The sequence below is a fragment of the Phyllostomus hastatus genome, unplaced genomic scaffold (assembly GCF_019186645.2).
Source record: "Phyllostomus hastatus isolate PE091 unplaced genomic scaffold, TTU_PhHast_1.1 phas_contig_524, whole genome shotgun sequence".
NCBI lineage: Eukaryota > Metazoa > Chordata > Mammalia > Chiroptera > Phyllostomidae > Phyllostomus > Phyllostomus hastatus.
In genome coordinates, this window is record NW_025333900.1 from 10296137 (window position 1) to 10319392 (window position 23256).

Sequence of the window (23256 nt, forward strand, 5' to 3'; positions counted from 1 at the left end):
TTTAAAAAAATTTTTCAACCCATACTCATTTTCAAATAAGGGAATGATAAATTGTATTATAGAAAGACTATTATTCTCTGAGCTGTACCAATTTAGAGAAAGACATCACAGATTTCGGAGGCCAGCTGGAAACAGTAGTCCTCTTATAAACAGCATGTATTTGACATTTCTGGAGGTGGCTATAGTTACAGGGATGACAAGAAGATCTACCTAATACAATTCTTCAGCTGGACATTTGAGGATATACAGGGTATGGGAGAGGTAGGTTTATAGATGTGAATATACAAAACACAGAGTTCATTCTTTTATTATTATTTATTGTATTATCTTTCTTTGTTTTAAAGATTTTATTTATTTCTTTTTAGACAGAGGGAAAGGGAGGAAGAGAGGGAAGGAAACATCAATGTGTGGTTGCCTCTCATGCACCCCTCATTGGGGACCCGGCCTACAACCCAGGCATGCATCCCTACTGGGAACGGAACCTTTGGTTTGCAGGCCAGCACTCAATCCACTGAGCCACGCCAGCCAGGGCTAATTGTATTGTCTTTCATACGAACAACTGTAAACCTACTTTTGCCACACCCTGTATGAAAAGTTGCATAGTGTTAGAAGGCCCCTCAATTTGTAGTCACTCTTTTGGAGAAACTTGAACATCTATTTTAGGTTTTTGCAAGGATGATTTACTGCAAAGTGTTTTTGTCTTGCCATCACATAGTTTAAGGTGGATGAAATGTTAATTTTCATAGGTGCTGGTGTGCTCAGTTAGACAGTGCTTATCGTCAGTAAGTCAGTGTGCGTCTCCTGACCAGAGTGATAATATGGAAAATACACACACATAGCGTATAGCCTCTCCCACAGGGAACCTTTTTCTTTTTAAGTGCACTCAGACATTGTAAACGTAGGTGGGCTGGAAAGGGATGTTAGAAAGCTTAGAATGGATGAGGAAAGCCAGAGTTATTGAACTAGGATAGATTGGGGGAGGACCCTGGTGTAGAACCTCAGGGAGGACTGGAGGTGTGCTTTTATGGTGATTAATTCCCTGTGTCTACTCATTTTCACAATTGTAGTGCTCCACTTATTAAGGAGGGTGAGTCTCATTAGAATCACCAGAGAGAGGCTTCAGTGGGTGCCAAGGATCGGTGGGCACCCTGGAGAGGTAGGCCTTATAATTACATCATGTGTGATTCTGCAGAGAGAAATGCAAACTGCTTGATTGGAGGAGGTGTTAGCTGCGTTGCTTAGTCTCTCACTATGTGATTATTTCCTTTTGTAGTTTTGATAAATTAACATTGGCTCACGTATTCAACAGGAATATTTTTAAGTTGTTTTTTTTTAAGCCCCAGGGCTTCTGTTTAAAAATGCAGGTTAATTCTCAGAGGCTTTCAAAAGCATTTCTGCATCATGCTACTAATTAAGATAAGGTTATCACTTTAAGTTATACCAGGAATGCAATTAGAGCTTCTAGTGAGAACTGTAGCAATCAATTTTATACAAATTATTCAGACCTGGTAAGGTAGAATACAGTTTTAATAGGACAAGTGAACATACTGTGATTTATAAGATACAACGTGAATTCAAATGACACCTGAACACAGCGTCTGTAACTCATCATGTGCCCGAGTCACTGGGAACCCAGTTCAACCGCCTTTCATCATAAGAGATTTAATAATATGCCTTCTCTTCCCCATTGTTCAGTGTCTGTTAGTTTGGACCTGGGAGGGATTTTTGTTTTTAGATTGGAATGGTTTTACCCATGAGAATGTCACCTGTAGGATTCCAAGCGCAGGTGACCTAGCCTTCTCACTTATCTAGACCAATGCGCGCTGCAGAGAAGGCTGCTGGACCTGCTTTTTTCTTTTGTGTGATCTAGGTGACCAGCTGACAGTGTAATTAACTAATTTTCCTATGTTGTCCATCTCTCCTGAAGAGTATTGGATGTTGGATAAGAAAGTTGCATGTCTTACCTGCCAACTGTCAGTAATTACTTATTCATTAAATGGATACCTGTTTTCTAAGGATGTATGAGGGCGGCAGAGTTGAATGGTTCCTGAGAAGGTTGTATATCTTTTTCTCCTACGATCACTGCAAGCCATCCCAAGCTCTGCATTAGGGCATATAAATAAATTACAGCACTTCTGGGCTTTCTTTTCTTGGACACCTTAAAAATATTTGGAATTCCTTTTACTTCTCCCTGGCTAGCTTTTATTCTCCTTTTGACATGTCAGCTGGTCCACAATTTGCACTGTGTCTAAATTCTTCAAATTGCAGTCATTCATTTAATTTGTATTTATTGAGCTTCTGTTGTGTTATGTGCATTGTGTTCAGTGTTTGACATAGGATGGTGAAAAATAGAAAGTGTACTGGTATCTCTAACGTGAGCCTGCCTTTCCCACCTCCCCCATTAACCACATAACCTAATACGACCCAGCACAGTCTTCTCCATCTTCTCTCTCCACCATGTCTATTACCTATGGCTGAAAGGGTTTTCTTTCTGTTCTAGCTCATAGAAAATGTCACATTCCTACATTAAATTAACCTGACTAATTTTAAGAAGTTACTGAATTAATTTTCCTCCTCTCTTCCTTATCTCATTCTTTCTATTCCTCTGCTTCTTCCCTCCAACCAAAAAGCATGCTGACTTTTGCCCCTAACCTATGCATAAAGAGTAAAATAAATCTGTTGTCTCACCTCCATCACCCAGACGCACTTCCTAGTAGCCAGTTTTCTTGGATGTGTGTCTGAATAGATTCTGATTTTTCTTTCTTATTTTCTCAACTTATTAAAAGTGGCTGTCTCTGGATCAGCAAATATGCAGGCCAGTGAACCCCAATGGCCTAGGTTTAAGTCTCATTGCACATAACCTCTTAATAACATTTGGTTCCTGCTTCTGGAAATCTGCAACTGTCTTGAATCCATGATGTCATTCTCTCCTGGCTTTCCATCTAATGGTCTGATTATTCATCCTTAACTTCCTTTGCCTAACTGTCCTTTGCCAGTCTTTTTAGTGACAGTGTCCCTCAGGGTTTCCACTTTAGTTTTCCTCTTTACTTACTCAGTGTTAGGAGGTTCTTAAAAGAAATCCTCAAAGGTGAACTGTGAGTGCCCTAAAATCATACCCTGCATACATGGCATAGGTTTGGGTATATGCATGTTTCTGAAAAGAAAAAGACTCATAGCATTTACGTGATTCTCAAAGGTGCCAGAGACTAAAATATGGTTTAATCCTCACTTGAATGAGAGCATCATCTTCTACGGCATCTCACTCGAAACCACTACTGTTTCTATGCTGTGTTTTCTCTCAGGCAACAGCAGTGCTCTTCACTAAGTTCTTCTTTCGAGCTTTAATTAAATTTATTGAGGTAGCACTGGTTAACAACTTCACACAAATTTCAGGTGTACAACTTTATAATATGATATCTGTACGCTTTATTGTGTGCCCACCACCCAGAGTCTAGTCTCCTTCCATCCCCGAATATTTGACCCCTTAACCCTCTTTGTCCTCCTGCCCACACCTGCCCCCCATGCCCTTCTGGTAACTACTGTTTTGTTGTCCATCTATGAGTTTTTTGTTTCTTATTTGTTTTGTTCATTTGTTCCTTTTGTCTTATATACCATATATAAGTGAAATCATATGGTTCTTGCACTTTTCCGTCTGACTACTTTTACTTTCAAGATCCATCCATGTTGTCACAATGGCAAAATGGCAATATTTCATCCTTTTTATGTCTGGGTAGTGTCCTATTATATATATCTACCATATTGTCTTTATTCACTCATCTTTCAGAGAACACTTAGGTTGTTCCATGTCCACACTATTGTGAATGATGCTGCAGTGAATATAGAGGTGTGTATATCTTTATGAATAAGTGTTTGCAAACAATATCTCTGATAAGGTGTTAATATTCAAAATATATAAAGAACTCATGCAACTCAACAACAAAAATACAACTACTGATTAAAAAATGGGCAGACGACCTGAATAGTTTTCCGTGGATGGCATACAGATGTCTAATAGATACATGAAAAGATGTTCAACATTGACCTAGATTCTTAAAAGATCTTCCTGTATCTTTTCCTTTACATTCAGTTATATGCCAAATTCTCTGTTATGGTTCACAAATATAATTGGTCTATCTCAATTTTGTCCTAATAAGATTATCTGTCCCCTATTTCTCACCACCTAGTCCAACTTGCATAGTGGTTCCAAAAATATATTTTGATATATCCAAAACCAAAAAACCTGCTCAGACCACACACTCTACCACTGTATTCATTAGTAAATTATTTCCCTCCTCTTATACAGGTAAAATTTCAAGTCTCTTGGGTTATGAAAGCTTTCAGTGGAATTTCCCTTCCTTATAAGAGCCCTTTGAACCCTTTGCTATCCCCCAGATGTGTTACGGTGATATTTTCTCTCCCTGTAGTGAATCCCTTGCTGGTCCACATGGGTGATTTTTGTCTTTCAAGATCCATCTTGGCCATAAGCCTGTCAATGAAGTTTTTGCTGGCCCCAGGTGGAGTTAGGTATGGCTTCCCCATTGTCCTTAACTCTATTGTTAAATTGACTCTGTTTTTTAGCTTTTTTTATTCCTCTTCCCAACAACATGAGAGGCCTGGAAAGTGGAGGCCAGTTGTCTTACCCAAGCTCCCTCAGTGCCCAGCACAGTGCTTCGAGACATGCTTTCAACTTTACCTGGGCATGAGGATATGAAAGACACTGGATAATATTCTGCATCAAACAAACAAGTCAATCTTTCTGATTCTGCATTTGAGAGAGACTCCAACTCTTTTGATTAATAGTTGTAATCTCTCTATTTCCCAGCATGGTGCATTCTGCACGGATGCCCATCATAGGAAATATATGTTGTAATATATATTACATGGTATGCACTAGGAGAGAGGTTTAGATCTTTTTTAAAAAATAAGATGAACAGTGAATATAGTCACAAAATACATTTTCTCTCTGATATGTCTTTTAAAAGAAAGGTAAATTCTGGGTATGCTGATAGCAGCTTCACTGTAGTTGATGTGTGATGACCTCCTTAAGTTTTTGATGAAACTGTGGTATTTTGAAACCTTTCAGCAACAACTTCACATATTCTACAGGGAAAGATCTCTTCCACTCCCCTTTCCCAGGGGTCTTATTCCCCTTCTTGCTAATGGTTATGACAATGATCAGACCAACGAGATTGATATCTTTGTGCCTTAAACTTCACACTGGCACACTTCAATAAAAATGATGGATCTTTTTCTCTTTTCTAAGATTTTTTAGGTAATTTATTAATAAGATATGTCCTAGGAAAATGTATTTTTTCTCCTATTACTGTCTTAATAACATTTTTGCTAATGAGAAAACTGGATCACAGAGAAGTTAAATTACTTTTTATGGAGTTTTTGTCAGTGAACCATAAGTGTTATGTCATTGGAAGTTACAAAATGTTTTTCTAGAAAAATTGTGATGCTTAATAATCTATATTGATGCTTTCTCCTAAATCAACCTGGTAAATAGTTTCTGCATACCGTGAAGCCAGCACCAAGTTATAATGTTAGGTACCCTTGGGTCTAGCAAGCTGCCATCACTGTTTGATTTCACTCCCTATATCTAAGTAAAGAAAGTGTAGAGATTCTTATTCAGATTTCATGAAAAATCTAAAAAGGAAACAAGATGAAAATAGCAACAAAAAGAGTTAATTTTCTTTCTGGTATCTGTCTCTTTTATCCTAAAGTCTCTTAAAATATCCATGGAACTAACTCTTTTGTCCTGTTGGGTGGAGGAATTCGGCGATGGGCATTCTGTTGTTTGTTGTTGTTGCTGCCTCTTCTAAGTACTTAAAGACTTCCTTTCCCTTTTACATGGTTTAATATTTTGCTTGAAAGGCAGAATTTAAATCAAAGCCACTGGGTTTTTCTGGAACTTTTGCTCAAACTTTATTTCATCCTACAGAGAGACCTGTTATGAAATACCCAGTCAAAATTCTGCTTTCATATTTGTCACCAACAACTCCACTTGTCAGGAGTCTATTTTTTGCTCTCCGAAACTGATGTGACTCACATTACTTTTGGTCACCCCATATGTATTTTCTTGTTTAAAAAATTTGAGCCTAGTTTTATAAGTGCTTTAAGGCTAACTCTGGTTTTGTTTTGTTTTTTTTTTCCTGGTAGGATTTTTGAAGGCTTGAGCCACTGTCTCCTAGAGTACATTAGAGTTCTGGGACTTCCTGAGATATCTGACCATGTCTATGAAGCTCCTGCATATCCTAAATTATTTAGTGTCGCATGCCATAATTTAAAGTATGCTTTATGATCTTTAATCGTCTCTGCAAGGGCTGTGGCACATTTAAGAAGTTGTGAACCCCATCAGTAGGAACTGATGGACACGCTCCTTAGCTTTGTTATGATACAGATTGATTAAGTCCCCTGCTAATTCCTAAAAATCAAGCAAGTCCTCTGGGTAGAGACCACTACTCCCTCTGTTCCACTCAGACTCTCGTTTGCGGATTTTGGTAACTCTCAGGTTTCTGCCCACAGCTGTCCCATGAATGTTCAGTGTGTTCAGTGTCTTATCGTTTCTGCCGTTTTGATGCAGCTGATTATATTACAGACTGAACCAGACCTCTGCATTCCAGAAGGGGCTCTGTATAGATCCGTTGTCTGTTTTTCTGTCCCTGTTGATTCCTGATTTATTAATGATAATCCTAATAGATTGAAGCTTGCTTCTAAGCAGTATCTGTGCAAGAGTATTTTCTTTTGGGTATTGATTCCTATAGATCAGTCCAAACATGCTTCTACCTTGTCCCATATGAGTTCTCTGAAAAAAAATGTAAACTATGTTGTTAATATATGGGCATGAGGAGAAAGTATACCCTAAAAACTTGGGTATGAGATTGTGTGCTGAGAGTTAAATAGAATAAAGCCCCTCAGAATGGTTATGATTTTTATATGAGTCACAGTTAAGCAAAATTTTTCTATAAACATATGACTTAAGAGATTACAGAGCCCCTAGATTCTAATCAAGGTAGTCCCTGGGGGAAAAAAGTGAGAGGCAGGACTGGAAAATATAATTTGCTAATCAGAAACATAATTAGAGTCTTGTATCCTGTTGTGAGAAAGGCTGTATAAATTTAACCAAGTTAGTGACTAAGGATGTATAGGTAAGAAAAATCACAAAGGCAAATGTTGTTGATGCCCATTTAAATACAGCTGGGTGGAAAGGAATTCCTGAATGAAGGACTTGGTCATCACCAGCAGTGAACATTATGCTGCTGATCAGTTGGGCCTCTGTGTTGTGTGATGTATGTCTACACTTTTCCCATAAATCTTCAAAATGATTTTAGAGGTACCCATGACTTTTGAAGCACCTATATTTTACAGATCAGGAAAATAAAGCTTAGACAGGTTCAAGGATTATCTTTAGTAATTTGCTTGTTATCAAGAAGTTTAGTTATAAACTGGGATTTGAACCCAGATTCTGGGGCTCTAAAGACCAACTGAGCTATGTGACCTTCTTATACTAAGACTACTCTATACCCATAAAAGAAACTTTTTAAGATCTAAGTACTCACATAACAAAGAGGGTCATGTAGCTATCAAGAATCAAGTTATAGAACAGTTTCTTGCCTCCCGCCCCCCAAAATCTATGTGCCACTTTAAAAAACATTGTTACTCCCACCTTAAGCCCTTGGAGGCCATTGGTCTGTTTTCTGGTCCCATCCACATTCTTGTAGCAGGGTCAACAACCTGTAGTTGTAGTTTGGGATGAAAATAATCATTGGTTAGATTGACAAGAATGGCTGATTGAATTGACAGCTGCACGTCTCATTGTAAATTAATAGACTGACACTCTGATTGAAATTTGGCTTTCTATGTTGCTTGATTCGTAAGAGAGAATTCATTAACATTCTCAGTACAGTCATGGGTCTGCTTGAAAATGTTCCCTTTATGATAAAATAATAAGATGGCGTATGTATATGTTTCTGTATTTGTGGGGGTGATGAATTTCAGTCTGGATCTAAAAGCATAGCTACAAACGTAGAGTCAGGATACCTGGTGCACTGCAACATCTACTTTAAATATAATTTGAATTTATATTGGTAAAAATATTTGTAACCAACAGACAGAATCACATCGAAATAAAATCCCAAATCATCATTTCAGACGTTTTTTTGTTTCAGCAAGTCTTGTGAACTCAGTTCAGCCATCCAATGAGTATTTACTGAACATCTTTACAGGCTAGAAACCGGATGAAGATGTGAGGCACCGGGCAGAGTGGAGGCCATTGTCAGTCGAAGGAACAGCGTGCGTGCGTGCGTATCTGACGTGAGAGGGGCATGACAAACTGAGTGAAGAAAGAAGGCAGAGATAGCTAGAGGAAGATGAGAAACCAGTGTGAGAATGGGATGGGAGCAAACCGGAGAAGTAGGCAAGGCCCAGATTCATTTTTCATTTCTATGACTTACAGTATGAAGAGTATCATTTTGTTCCCTGGCTCTGCCTGAATATACATGAGAATACTGTTCAACTCACACAGTCTCATCCTGACGGGTAAAGAAGCTTACACTATCAATGTACCTTTTTCTACTATGTATTATTAATCCCACCCTCTCAACTGGACTCTTTCAGTGGACTTTAAAACTTGAGTTCTCCCATCTTACACATGCACACGCACGCACGCACACCCGATCCTTTCTTGACTCCATGTGCCCTGCACGTCTTCCTCTCTTCCTCCCCACACAGCCTAGTTTGTTAAAAACATTTCTTCCTCTTCATTTCCTTGCCTCAGAATCACTCATCTCTAGTTCAGCTTCGATCTTCATTACCTTATTAAAACAGCTTTCCCTAAGTTTAAATGAACTTCTGTTGTGAATCCCATAGTCCCCTTCTTAGAAAACTTCCTAATAGCATTTAAAAAATATGTCTTCTTTTTAAATAATAACTCCTCTTGGCTTCTGGAGTATTTCAGTCTCTTCTTTTTCTTCATATTTCTGGCAGTACATCTTCAACCTTCTCTGCAATGAATCAGTTATTAAATATGGTACCCTTACCATCCCTGTTCTGTTTTACGCCCAGCCGTGTGACTTATACAAGCAGCTTAACTTTTAACAGTTTCATCATATATTAAATGAGGATAATTATAATATCTACATCATCTAGTTATGAGGACAAAATGAATTTATATATGTAAAGCGCTTAAAGCAATGCCTGGCAAATGTAGCTGCCTCTTCAATGTGTATCTGTAGTTGTAATTTGTGAATGAAATATGAATTTAATACATATTCAGTTGTCTATAAGTATGTCTGCTTTTAGCTTCAAGGACACACCAAAGTCAACGTATCTAAGATCACATGCATAGTATTCTGCTGCTTCATCCCCGGAGAAAAAGTCTGATCATTCCTAGTGTTTTCTGCCTCAATGGTTAGCTCAAACATCTTGTCATCTGCACAAACCAGAAAAGTAGACCCCAGCCCCCATCATTCCTCTTTTCTCTCATTTCCACTTTATCACCAAGCCCTGTAGACCTTGACCTAGTAAATTTCTATTAGAACCTTCCATTTCTCAACATTTGCACTGCCACCACCCTAGCTAGAGATACCATCATCTCCCATCTTGACTGTGATAAAAAGAGGTTGTCCAGTGTTCACTCAGTGTAGTTATTACCTCCAGTAAATCCTTCACCCTCTTGCCAGAGTTCTCATTTCAAAAGGCCAACATGATGATCTTTCCTTTGCTTCAAACCTTTAAGTGGCTTCCCATTGCGCTTAGGATGATGACCCATGTCCTTCACCTGGTCTACCAGTCCCAGCCTCCAAGGACTCTGGCCCATCTTCCATCCTGCCTCTTGGTGCTCCGTGTGTTCCAGCTGCTCACAGATACTCACTCTGCTCTCCCCAACAGAGACTTCTGTGTCTGTATGTGCCCCTCTGGAAAGCTCTCCACACTCCTGTCCTAATTACTACTGAATTCTTATGCATCCGTTGGATCTCAGCTCAAACATCACTTCTTCAGGAATGCCTTCCCTCACCTCCTAGTCTACTTCATGTAACCCCTATAAACTATATTGTTTTCTTTTAGAGTAAGCACCTCAAATTTTCATTATCATTTAATGTCGCAGTCTCCAGGATCATCCTCAGGCCCAGTGATTTGCCAGGACTCACAGGACTCAAGAAAGCTATTATACTCATTGTTACTGTTTATTACAGTGAAAGGATATCCATTTAAATTAGCAAAGAAAGAAGGTGAGTAAGTGGAATCCAGGAGAGACCAGGTATCAGCTTCCAGTTTTCCTCTCCCAGTGGAGTCCCACCTACCGCCCTTAATTCTCTCTGCAAAGATTGGTGACAGAGTATGTGAAGTGTTGCGACCCAGGGAAGCTAACTTGCCTTGTGGCCAGGGTTTTTAATTGGGGGTCAGTCAGGTAGGCATGCACCACCTTAGCTGCTCAGTCTCCAGCCCTCCAGTGTGGTCCAAAGCCTCGGGCATACAAAAATAGGTGTTTACCGTAAAGCTTGCTGGTAACACCAACTCTGTGGTGTGGCCCAAGGCCTCAAACCTACAAAGACACATTTCTCTGATGGGATGCCCCAAGGACTCACAAGATCATTCCCAGTTGCCAAGCAAGGGCCATTCCTGAGTGTTTGTGAACATGCAAGGTTTGAGCACCCAGGCCTGCTGAGTTACCCTTTACCTGCACAAGTTTCAAAGTGCTATTAATTGATTATCTATCTTCCCAATAGAATATATGAGAGAAAAATCTGTAACTGTTTTTATTCAGTATAAGTATAATATGCCCAGATTTTATCATGGTTACTGGCTAATAACAGGTGCAGTGTAAGTATTTGTTGAATGAATGAATAAAATCTTTTTATTGTCTTTATTTCCATCTAGTCAGCCCTGCATGCTGTATCTTCCTGTCGCACTGCTTTCATGTATTTTTTCTTTATTTTGGAGTCTTGTGCATTTTATGCTTAAAGTTACTTTGTGCTAATGAATTTTATTTATATGTATAAATGATATATATATATATACCATTATAATATATATTATAATATAATCCCATAACTCCCAATTATATTCCTGTACTCCCAGGTATTATAGTACTTTGTAAACAATTTTATGAGAGCAAATGTTTTCCATGATACCTGAAATACATGTCATTAGTATATCGGATCGTGTGATACCTTCTGATATCATTAAAGCTGTTTCTAATAGAGGGAGGTATTGACCCAGCATCTGCCTTAAGAATTTCAGTAATAAAGTCATGCTTGACTTTGAAGCCATTGACTGTATATTGAATTTTATTATGGCTATATCGGAAATAAAAGGGACAGTCCCCTGGACCAAGTGAGTATGTCCCCATTTTCTCTGTAATTATCTCTGTAAAGTGTCTTCCTGATGATCCTCAGCATCTTAATCTTTAAGGCGTACATGACATCCAGCCATTTTGCTCCACCCATAAGCTCTTTGGCCAGGAGGCAAAAGGTGCAGGCCCATTTCAGCCAATGAATTTGAATGTCTTCTTTCAAAATGTCTTTATTGTAGTCATACTCGATTATAGCCCAAAATATAACATAAATATCCATGAATCTATATGCATATAGAAAATGATTAAATAAATGGGTGAGAAATGACAGCTTTGCTCTGCAGAAGAATTCCAAATAATTTATGTAGATATTCTGTCCACAAGAAGGTTGGATGTCACTTCCCACTCCTTTGTGTGGGCTGCACATAGTGGCTTCCTTCCAAAGAGCACAGCATGGAGAACTGGATGGGGTTGGGGAGGAAGAGTGACTTCACAGTGGAGAAATGTGTTAGACACTACCACTGCCAGGCAGTCACATTTCTCATTAACCATATAAAGCATATTGATACCATGTCCCCATAATACAATGTGATGAGAATGGAATGGCACTTCATGTCTGTGGTTTTCTTCCTCCAAACCTGTAACCCTGGTCAAACCATAAGGAACATAATAGACCAGCTAAAACAGAAGGCACTCTACGCCATGCCTGAGCAGTACTCCTCAAATTGTCAAGATCATCAAAATGGAAAAAGTCTGAGAAACTCATACCCAAGAAATACCTAAAAACACATGACATGTAAATGTAATGGGGTGTCCTGGATGGGATTCTGGATCAGATAAAGGCCATTAGGTAAAAATTAAGGAAATCTGACTACAAACGTAAGTTAATACTACATCAATTATTTATTGTGACAAATGTAAGATGTTAATAATAGAGGATACTGGAAACTCTCTGTTCTGTCTTCAATTTTTCTGTATATGCAAAACTTTGAAATTTTTTTAAACATTAAAAATGTTTATTGTGTGATAAAGTGTTTCAATTTAATCTCACTGCTATTCAATGAAATTTGCTTATCATTTGTGTTTGATCAAGAATTAGTTCAAGAAGTGGGGAGGGTTGGGAGGGGGGGCTGGATTGGGAGTAAAAGGGAGAAAACTGTACTTGAACAATGATTAAAATAAAATTTAAAAAAAAAAGAATTCAAGTTGATTGGAGTCACTCAGATTTTTCAATGTGATTGCCAAAGGCCAATTTTTCTACAACCGACACAGAAATCATTACATCATTGTTTAATTTGGGGGGAAATGATTCTATGTTCTGTGATTATGAATTTCTTATGACTTTTTAAGAAAGTAGAAGGGTTCTAAAATGTTATGAGTCACAGAATATATCCAGTTTGGAAGTAACAGAATAAACTCATTAAATTAGCTAAATAAATTGGCATAAAATCAAAAACAGTACTTTTGAGAACACGAGTCCAGACAATGTGTCTGTAAGATAGACCTTACAAACTTAGTTTGATTAATTTTTGTTTTTCAGAGGATATGATTCTTTTCTGTAATTATCCTTCTATTTTCCCTGACAGGCTATCTAGTACTGGCTGCCTTAAGCTCTCTGCGAATTGAGTTATTCTCAATAATACTCCGTTTTATGAAGGCATTATTTGAGTGGCTGTCCACTGTGATCTGGTTATTTGGAGCTTTACATAAAACAGGTGGTTCTTCCATCTCATCAGTGTTTCTTAATGTCTAGAATTCACCATCTTTTTGTCTGTGGACCCATCATACTTATTCCATCACAGGAGTGGCTCTATCCTACAATTTGCCCCTATTTGTTTGGCTTCTTATTTACATATTGGTCATTTCTCCTAAATATTCCAAGTTTCCTTATTTCCAGACTTTATCAAGACTCATGCTACAAGTTTGTGTGTGTACTTACACTCTGATGAATTCCCAAAGGGCTTTGCAACAGCTAATTTTATTTGTTTGTCTCTGAGATGATCCAGGCAACTCTGATTCCCATCAGAGATGGTATTTACTTTCAGTGGGCATAGGACTGATGCCCACCACCAAAGAGCAAGCAGCCTCTGCTCTGTGATCCCATGATGCCAATGCTGCTTTCCAGTGCCATTCTTAATCACTTAGATGCCTGGGTTGTGACCCTGTTTCCCAGACCTCCCTACTGATCTTTTTTCATTTAGATGATGCTTTAAACTTGACCTATTGTATTATGAATATAATTTCAAAAGCACAAGCGTTAGAGTGAAATAGAGCAAGGTGTGAATCTTGCCTCAGACATTTGTTAGTTTTCTGAACTTGAGGAAGTTATTTAATCTCTTTGGGGCTCAGTTTCCTCATCTGTAAAGTGAAAATAATAATAGTGGGTTTGCAGAATTATAAAGATTAGATAAGATGTTTCTAAACTTCCTCCAGAAAGTTGGATTCTATATTGTGGGTACTTAATATACACTCAGTGTCATCAGTATAATATGATTGATTTATCTGCCTCACCTCCTTATATAGCCCCATTTAACTAGCTCTTTATGGCTCCCGATCACATCTAAGCCCCACATGTTGATTTATATATTTATGTTTTTTCTAGTCACTGTCTCCGTAATATGAGCCAACTTTTCAACTTTCGTGCTCTTTTAATTTTCTTTAAAACTCAACAGGATGTGATATGAATAGTTCTCACTAGTGTAAACGTGTCATTAGAAATGGTATATTTTCTTCCTTACATTTTGTGGTCTGTTGTTTTCATAATAATGTGAGGAGTTGTGTAGACCCAAGAGGGAGACCTGCCACGGATTCGTATTGGGAGTTTGGGAGCCCAGTGGACGAGGGGAGAAAGAAGGAAGAAATGAAAGGGTAAGTAATGGACTCAGGTGCAAGAACTCGGGAGCCCCACTGCCTGAATTTGCAGCCTGGCTCCCCAGTCTAGTACCTGCGGGGCCTTGGTCAAGTTGCTTAACATTTCTGTTGCCTCAGTTTCCTCACTGGTGAAATGGTGATAAGAACAGCATCTAACTCATAGGTTTCCTTGTGAGGATTGAGTGTGGAGTGCTTAGAGTGTTGCGATGCTCAGAGTGTTGCCTAGCATGTAGCAAGTCATAATTAAATGTTAAATATTTTTAGAATTATTCTTTTCCCGAGGGTTCACATTTACTACATCTAGCCATCTCCCTGCTAGACATGGCTTGTTACAGCCTCCGTAACTTCGGAGTGATAAGATTGTCTTTGTCTTTTTAGCATACCCATACTAAGAGGTTCTGTACTTACGTCAGTATATCAACATTTTTAAATAGTTGTTTAAAAGTTTTCTTTAGATTCTGCAAAAAGCTTCTTTTCAATGTGTAATAACTAATCTTTGTCTTTTGAATGTAGAGTATCAAAAGTTAGAGCCTGTGCTATTAAATTTATATAAATAATCCATGTCGAAAATTTCATGTATGTTTATAATTACATAAATTACATAATAAAATATGTATGCAATATCCATTGAACTCATAAAATGTGTGTGTGGGAGGAGAGCTCAGGAGAAAGTGTCAAAATCCAGTATTTCATGTAAGCTGAATTATTGTCATAAGTAAAAAGTCTGTCATTGAGCCACAGTTCACTTAAACAAATCATACAGAATCTCAGGTGTGTTCCACAATTGTTTTAGGATTTGAGTTTTTGACATTATGACATGAATTCTACATAAACCATACATTCACACAAATGAAGAAAAAAATAAACATTGCTTATCTTTCTGATTCTGGAACTCTTTTCTTCCCTTCTGTATCTTTACATACTGACACATGCTGTGATGCTGGAGCACCGATCTTGGGACCTGTAGGGCTGTTGAATGTAGGGGGGCCATGCTCCAATGTAACTGAAAGTCTCCGGTGTATGGACGTGTCTTCTATGGCTTGAGAAAGCTTCACCGCTTTAGCAGCCAATGATATATCTGTATTCACTTGGGGTCTTCAACATGGCATTTTGATTATTTTAAAGCTTCCTCTAAAAGTCTGCCTCACAACTTGAATGGAGATGTGGTCATTCATGCTAATTGCATTTTGGAGTCTCTGTTATATTGGTGACAAAAGCTAATATTTACAACTTTGGTTCATATCAAATGCAATAAGGCACTTAATCATGTTAACAATTTGCTACCTATTATATATTTTGCAAGTACCAAAAAGCATCAGTTCATCTCCCCAAAACTGTCTGTGTCCGAATTTTACATACTTTGCATAGCTGTGGCTTCTTGTTCAGGATCCCAAGGTCTTAGCCTGAGAACACTCTGCCTGACTCCCAGACAGTGATTTGGGACTAAAACAATATTTTTGCACTAGGAGCTCTGCAATGAGACTTCTAAAAATGAGGTAAATTAGGAGACAGTATGACTTGTGGATCTCCAGGGTCACAGGCAGCCATAGTACCTTACATGTTAAAAACAGAAGATCTTAAAAAGCCAAAAAAGCTCCTGACACAGAGTATCAGAGCTTGGACTGTTGTTTTCCTTGTCTTACAGAGGACAATGCTGAGGCAGAGACAATGAAGGGACGTGCACAGAGAAAGGCTGAGTCAAATCTGGGCTCTGATTCTGAGAAAATCAAGCCTACTTTTACAATTTTTAGTTTTAGTTTTTTGAACAAAGAGAAAAAATGCATAGTCTAATAACATACTTAGCAAAAGGATCAACTACAGTGCTGTGTAGGTTAATGTTGGGAGGGTTGGATATGCCTTAGAATCTCATCACAGAGTTAATTTTACTCTAGTGCACGATCTCAAGATGAGCTTGTGTTCCGTTACGGCCATATGCTATCATCGCCTCCCTGCTACCTGGGACTGTGAATAGCATTCCCATTGTGAGGACTGCTGATTGACATCAAGCCACTCTGTTGTCATGGCTCCAGTTAAAAATGTGAAAGAAACTAGATCTTTTCAACCTAAAGGTTCTCTCTGTACAGTTAATTAAAGACATTTTAAGAAGACATTTGGATTATGGGAAAGCGATGATATCACATTATGACATTTATTTCATTTCTTACCCCAAGAATCTCAGTAATTGGTTCACCTATTCAAAACTGTTATTTTATCAGAGGGTAGAGATTCCAGAACCCCCAGAGGGACTTACCTCATTTACCTAATTGGCACATTCTTTTAAAAACAACTCTGTACATACGAACTTTTTGATTTGTGAATGTGCCATTCACATGCTTTGAGACAATTTAATGTAACGTACCTAATTTCACTGTAAGTCTCTAGGAAACTTTAGCCAATGGTTAGCATTTTGTTCATGGCATTATATTAAAGAATTGATTTTAGAAATTAAAATTACACATAATCATAAATTGTTCAAGTGCTGCACAGCTCAGGGATGCAAATTTTTGTGGTTCACACTGAGCAGCTGAAGAGACGAAGGCTTCAGAAAAGATAAAGTATTCAACCATAGTCATATAGCAAATGAACAGACAGTTAATGGCAAAATGGGCCCCAGAACCCAGAGCTTTTGACTTCTAGTCCAGTAGTCTTCCTGCTAGGCCAGGCAATTTCATGGACTCAGGTATTTCATTCTCTGCGGTGCTATTGTGATACAGGGAGAACAGCAGTTTACTCATTGCCTTCTGAGAACTCATGCCCCCCTGGGTGTTATGTCTTCCCATAGAAGAGAGATGTGCTCTTGCAAATACAGTTGACCTTTTAACAACAGGGGTTTGAACTGTACATAGGTCCACTTATATATGATTTTTTTTCAACAAATACAGTAAATGTATTTTCTCTTAGGAGTTTCTTAATAACGTTTTCTTTAGCTTACTTTATTGTAAGAATACAGTACATAATACATATAAAATACAAAATGTGTGTCAATTGACTGTTTAGGTTCTCTGTAAGGCTTCGAGTCAACAGTAGGCTATGGGTATAGTCGGCCCTCCAAAGATTACCAACTACAGACCGAAAATACTGTTTTTGACCTGCTATTGGTTGAATCTGCAGGTGCAAATCCTATGGGTATCAGGACTGACTGTAGGAAAGTTTCTGGGCAGTCAAAATTATACGAGAATTTTTGACTGCTTAAGGGGCCAGTGGCCCTAAGTCCCATATTCAAGGGTCAACTGCGTGCTCATGTTTCCTTTAAAGATAGTTTACTCCTTTCCTTTTTTGTTTTTAATACTGTTGTGTGTGTTAGCCAAAACTAGTAACAAGACAAAAATGGTCAAATAATTGCACAAAGTCGCCATCCAATGACAGCAGTGTGATTTAAGTGGAACATGTGTGAACAGAGGCACAGGTGAGCCCAGTTAGTCACCAGTGTGATGTGCCTTCCTCCCAGGAAAGCAAGGCAAGTTAAACTGCACCAAGTGCGATCTGGGCTCTTAGAACAAGGGAGGCAATGGTGCTATTGACTTGGGTGGCCACACCATGGCACCATGTGTTCTGTTTTGTGTGACACATCATTCAAACAGCTACGGGTAAACTAGAATGCATTTATATCCTGGGAAATGAGATGTTGCATAAAGTACAAGTCGCAGGATAGTGGCTGGAGAATTGCAAATGTGTCATGTAGAGAAGAAAAATCTGATTGGGTGGTGCTTGATTCCCTCTAGTAACTGATGGACCAACATGTGGAAAACACTCTTAGATGTGAGCTCCCAAACTTCCATTATAAATTAAGGGCCAAGAAACAGAAGCTACAGCGAGGCTTCCACTACCATGGAATCAGACCTTTGGCTCAGGCTTTTTAAATAACCAAGACATTGCATTGAAAAGATGAAATGGCCTGCCTCCCTCCCAGGGCACTGCGTGTTTAGTCACTGGAGGTGTTCCCTCGGATCCTGGATAGTTGCATGAAAAAGATATTTTAAAGGGCAGCGTTCACAATTCAGATTTGCAGTTGGACCAGGTGACCTTTAAGGTGCTTTCCAACACCTGGGGTTTTATGATTCTATTTCTATTAGGCATCGGTGCTGGGTATGTGTCACATTGTTTGAACCAAACACTGAGAATGGACAGGAGCACTGTCTGGAATGTTGACGGCGCTCACATCTATTTTGTGTTTGAATTTCTGGAAGCAGTCTTTGTCTTTGTGGCAGTTTGGTCCCTGACCTTCTGTAACATTTGGAGCCCAGCCACACTGTCTTTGTTTACTGTAAAGAGCATGGAAAAACTGACTTCCTGACAGCGCTTTGCGAAGTCTAAGGTCAAACCACTAACAGGTGAACAAACACAGTCCTTCCACCTTAAAATTGTCATTTGGCCCCCGCAAAATTGACCAGGGTAATAATACTGGGCATCAGAAAGAGGGGAAATCAGAACTCTGCCAGCACCCGGCAATTAGTCAGTCTGTCAGTCAGCTTTGGGAAGAGCTAATCTGAATTCAGTGTCCATTTTGGGGGAAGTTGGGAAACAGCATGAAATTTGAAGTCCTCTAGTTACTTACTAAGCCGATAGACGCCTCCTTTCTCTACACTATCATCACATCATTACTATTTCCCAGGATTGCAAAAATAAAGCATAGCATTCTTATTCACTAAGGGACTTAAGAATCACACTCATTGAATATTTATGTCATCGAAGCTATTTCTTTTATGGTAAGGCCTCAATGTAGCCTAGATGAGTTGACTTCCTTTTGAGAAGCATATCCTTTTTTTCCCCCCACTAACATCCACTATTCTTTACTGTCATTGAAAGCAATACCTCCCCTTTGTCAAAGGAAAGGAAGTGCCTTCCTGGGTAAGGGTACTGTAAACTCACCAGGGGCCTAGACAGTGCCTAGTTCATTCTGTCTCCATCTCACAATGTTTAACACACTGCCTTAGATCAGCAGGTTCACACAGCACATTAGTGTGTCACTTATAAAACAGCGACTTTGCTCACATATTACTTGCTTACTCATAATTGCTTATTCATGAGATCCAAGTTTTCCTTATAATATTTTTAAATTTTATTTTTGTTTTTAATTAAATTTTTTATTGTTGTTCAAGTACAGTTTTCTCCATTTTCCTACCACCACTCCCCCTGCCCCATGCACTCCCACCTCCCACCCTCATAATATTTAAAGATTATTTGTTAGAATACATCTAAAACAATATAAATAAAAATATACCTAATATAAATTTACATTTTTTCCTTCAAGTATGCAGGAATAAATATGATTTTGGCTGTATTTTTTTCCTTTCTTCTTTTCTTTTGGTCTGTAGTGTAAGCAGCCTCTTGAAATGTCCTAGTTATCTAACATTGCTCTTGAACTCCACTTAGAGATGATATACTAGCTTTTCACTAAAATATATCTGGGTATTAAAAGCCCAATTCTTTATTGCTGATGAGAAAGATTATTAACACTTTTTCCCAGCTTTAATATGAGGCAATAACACCCCTTTTTACTCCCAGAGCCAGAGGCAGTATGTCATATTAACCTTCATTAACTGCCTAAGGAATGAGGTGCACTTGTTAATTTAGCATTCTGGTTAGCTAAGATTGTGAGAGAAGGCTGCAGTTTCTCCCTTTGCTGCCTGTAAAAGGAGTAAAAGTAAAGTATGTTAGCACACTTACTTTATTACCTTGGCGAGTGCAGCGTTCCATTTAGGGGCTGGACCTGGATGAGGTGGGTATGTAGATGGTGGGCTCAGAATGAGGTGCTGGAGAGGGGAGCAGCACTGCCTGGTCTAAATAGGCCTGAAGAGTAGCAGCACCTGAGGTGTGTGGTGGGAGAAAGCAGGTGTTATCAAAAGCCGGGGCCAAAGGTGGAAAGAGAACATGAATTCTATCTCCATGTATATAATTTCCCGATGGACCTTTTCCCTTCAATGTCCTGTGAAATACCAGATATTCTGTAGAGTTTTTCTTTATATGTAGCAGTGTTTTTAATTTTCTCATTTTCACTTCCATTTCTTTCATTTATTCATTCATTATTTTTTAAATGTATCAACTGTTGTGCCAACCCAATATGCCATGGTTGTGCATTCAATCCCCAGGTCAGGGCACATACAAGAATCAACCAATGAATGCACAAATGAGTGGAACAACAGATTAATGTTTCTCTCCCCCCTAATCAATTAAAATAAAAAGTACAGTCCACTTTGCTGTCATCATTCTCTCCACTCCCCAAAATACCTTAGTAATGTCATTTCTTTCTTCATAAAGCCTCCAGAATCCATCTCAATTTTTCTTCTGAAACCAGCAGAGTTCAGGCACTACCCTCTTATAGCCTCTTTATTACTCTTCTTATGTCTAATCTCCCTCTTCCCCCTGCCCTTCTTACCGGGGCTACTGGACTCGTTATGCTAAAATTTGGTTGTGTATGGCTTATGATAAGGGTAAATGCCTTCAAAGGTGGCTCTCCTTAATCCAATCCCATTTCTATAAAATGAATACTCTACTTGAACCAAGTTGATCTCTTCACACACCTTTAGGCATAGTTAAGTATTCTCTCTCTGGTATCCCTCCAGCTGTTTTTCCAACTCTGAGGTGGTACCTCATGATGATTAAGAAGATTTGCTCATGGGCCAGATGTGCTTTACCACTTGCTGTGATGTCTTGGGCAACTTATTTAGCCTCTCTTTTGTGCTTCTGCTCTATAAAACTAAAAAGAGCTCATTAAATCAATACTTCTCATAAGATTGTTAAGATTCAGTGGGCTCGTTGCTGTACATGCTTAGAAGAGACCTGGCACATAATACGTGCTAGTGTCTCACTGTTGCCATTGCCACTATTGTTGTGACCCAAAGCCCACTCTCTACCCTGGCTAGATATTTGCGAATATCTGCAAATTTGCAAGTCCAAGGACCCTTTGGGAACCTTTCCCCACATTTTGGTAGAAGTAATCTTTCCCTTTTTATCTCTTCAATGGCACAACATATCTGACACTCACATAGCTGGCGTATTTAGACCTATTTATTATTTTTTTGGAGAATAAAACTTGAAGAGATTGCTAGTTACCAATTTAAAGTAGTAACTAGCTAGGAAATAGCAGCAGGGGTTCCATAGATTACACGTTCTCTGAGGGCAGGGACAATGCCTCATGTGTTTTTGTTTCCCTTATAGAGCTTTATGCCTAGTTATTAACCAGAGTAAGCCCAAACTATCATTTTTTCTAATGAATGCATAGTGTACTCCATAATGATCAAAAAGAGAGCATTTATTTAAATAGTTAAGGTACAAGCAGATAAAAGGATGTCTTTACTGGCAGCATAGGAATGTGAAGAAATAAAGAGCCGTCACCGGTGTTGGGCCAAGGGCCATCTAAGACCATCCAGGCAGGGGTTCTGGACACCATGAACATGGGGTTTAGTAGGGTCAGATTGGGGGCAAGCTGCCCAATGGGCTAAAACAAGAAGACAGAAGATTCTTAAGTGGGAGAGCATGAGTTTCTGAGCTTAGACTCTAGAAAGGGGAATGGAGAGGAAATCTTAAATTCAAGGGCAGTTTGTAAGGAAAGAATCCATGGGACATGGAAGTTTGTAGAGGATGATGGCAATGAAAGTGTGGGAAAGTCACTGCTGGGTTTCTTTCTGGATAATTCTGGAGTATCCAAATTGGAAAAAGTTATCTTTGGAGAAAATGAGAAAGGTGCAGTTACTAGACTGTGAGCTCTGTGATGGTGGACACCGTGGACACGTCACGTGTCCGCCACGGACACGTCAGCTTGTTCCCCCTCTGGGCCCCCGGGGGTCCAGGACAGTCTTGGACACACTCACACCATTGGGGGCTAAGGGCATCTTGACCAAATTAATGGCCACTTATCCTGACATCTGCACAGTCACAAAAGGCAAGCTGTAGACAGTTCTCGCCACCATTTAATGATTTTCTGGTTCTAGTTAGCTGGCATGATGGGTTTTTCTACAAAGTTATACCTCTCACATTATGGGCAGAATGTCCCAAATAGGCACTTCCTTTATTCCAGGATGAGTGATAGAATCTCTAAGAACCCGAGGCCATCTATCTCCTACATGCCTTAATGTAACTAGTAAAATGTACATGGCAGTACAGCACCTCTGCAGAGAGGTGCTCCAGAAAGCAATTGTTTGCTCTCGCCCTGCTGAGTAGTAGCAATATCTGTGTGGCTTAAGGGCTCTAGCTGCAGCCCTGAGCAGTGTAAGAAAAATATCACCACCATTTGCCAGCAAGAGATGCCAGACTGCAAATAACAGGCATGTCAATTCAATGAAGCAGAAACATTTTGCTTGTTTTTAATGATTAGTTGCAGGAGACCTTTACTGTTATGTGTTTGTATGCCTTTAAATAAGAAATTGCATTTTTTGAAAATGACGAAAACCATCTTTTCTCCCTACAAAGGGACAAGCTTTTCCCACTTGGATGAATATTGCCTGCACCACTCACGGAAGAAAGGAGCGGTCTTGGCAAGCATATTATTAGTCTAAAAATAAATTATTCAGAATGCAGGTTCAGATACAGATTGCAGGGAGAGATAATAGAATTGGTTTTCCAAGCCTGATCATGCTATGAAGACATGGTGTGTGCTTTTCAGGAATCCACTTAAGTGGAATCAGCTTTGACTAATACAATCTAGAAATAATATTGCTGCCATCCAGCTAGTGTCTGCGGTACCGCATCCTCAAAATGTCTTTAAGGATCCACAGTCTCTTTAGTCTATGTAAATGTGCATAGATAAAAGTATATACGCATTCATAAGCATTTCTTCAGAGATGCGTTCTTCTCATTGTTCTTTTAAGGAAATTTCTTCCCGGCAGCATGAGAGGGGTATGTCTCGCTTGAGATTTGTCTCCTTCCTACTCCCCCCTGCCTCTGTGAAATAGTTGACCACATCAGCAGCCGACTCCAGTTGTCATGTGGTTTCTCATGTGATGCTGGGTCTGCAGCACTTTGGAGCAAGAGCCTTTGTGACTCGGTACTCATGGACAGTGGCGTTCCGGGACAGGAGAGATTTCGGAAGGGGCTGGGGAGGCCAATAAACTGAGAAACATTAGAAATAAAAGTCGCATGAAGTATTCTGA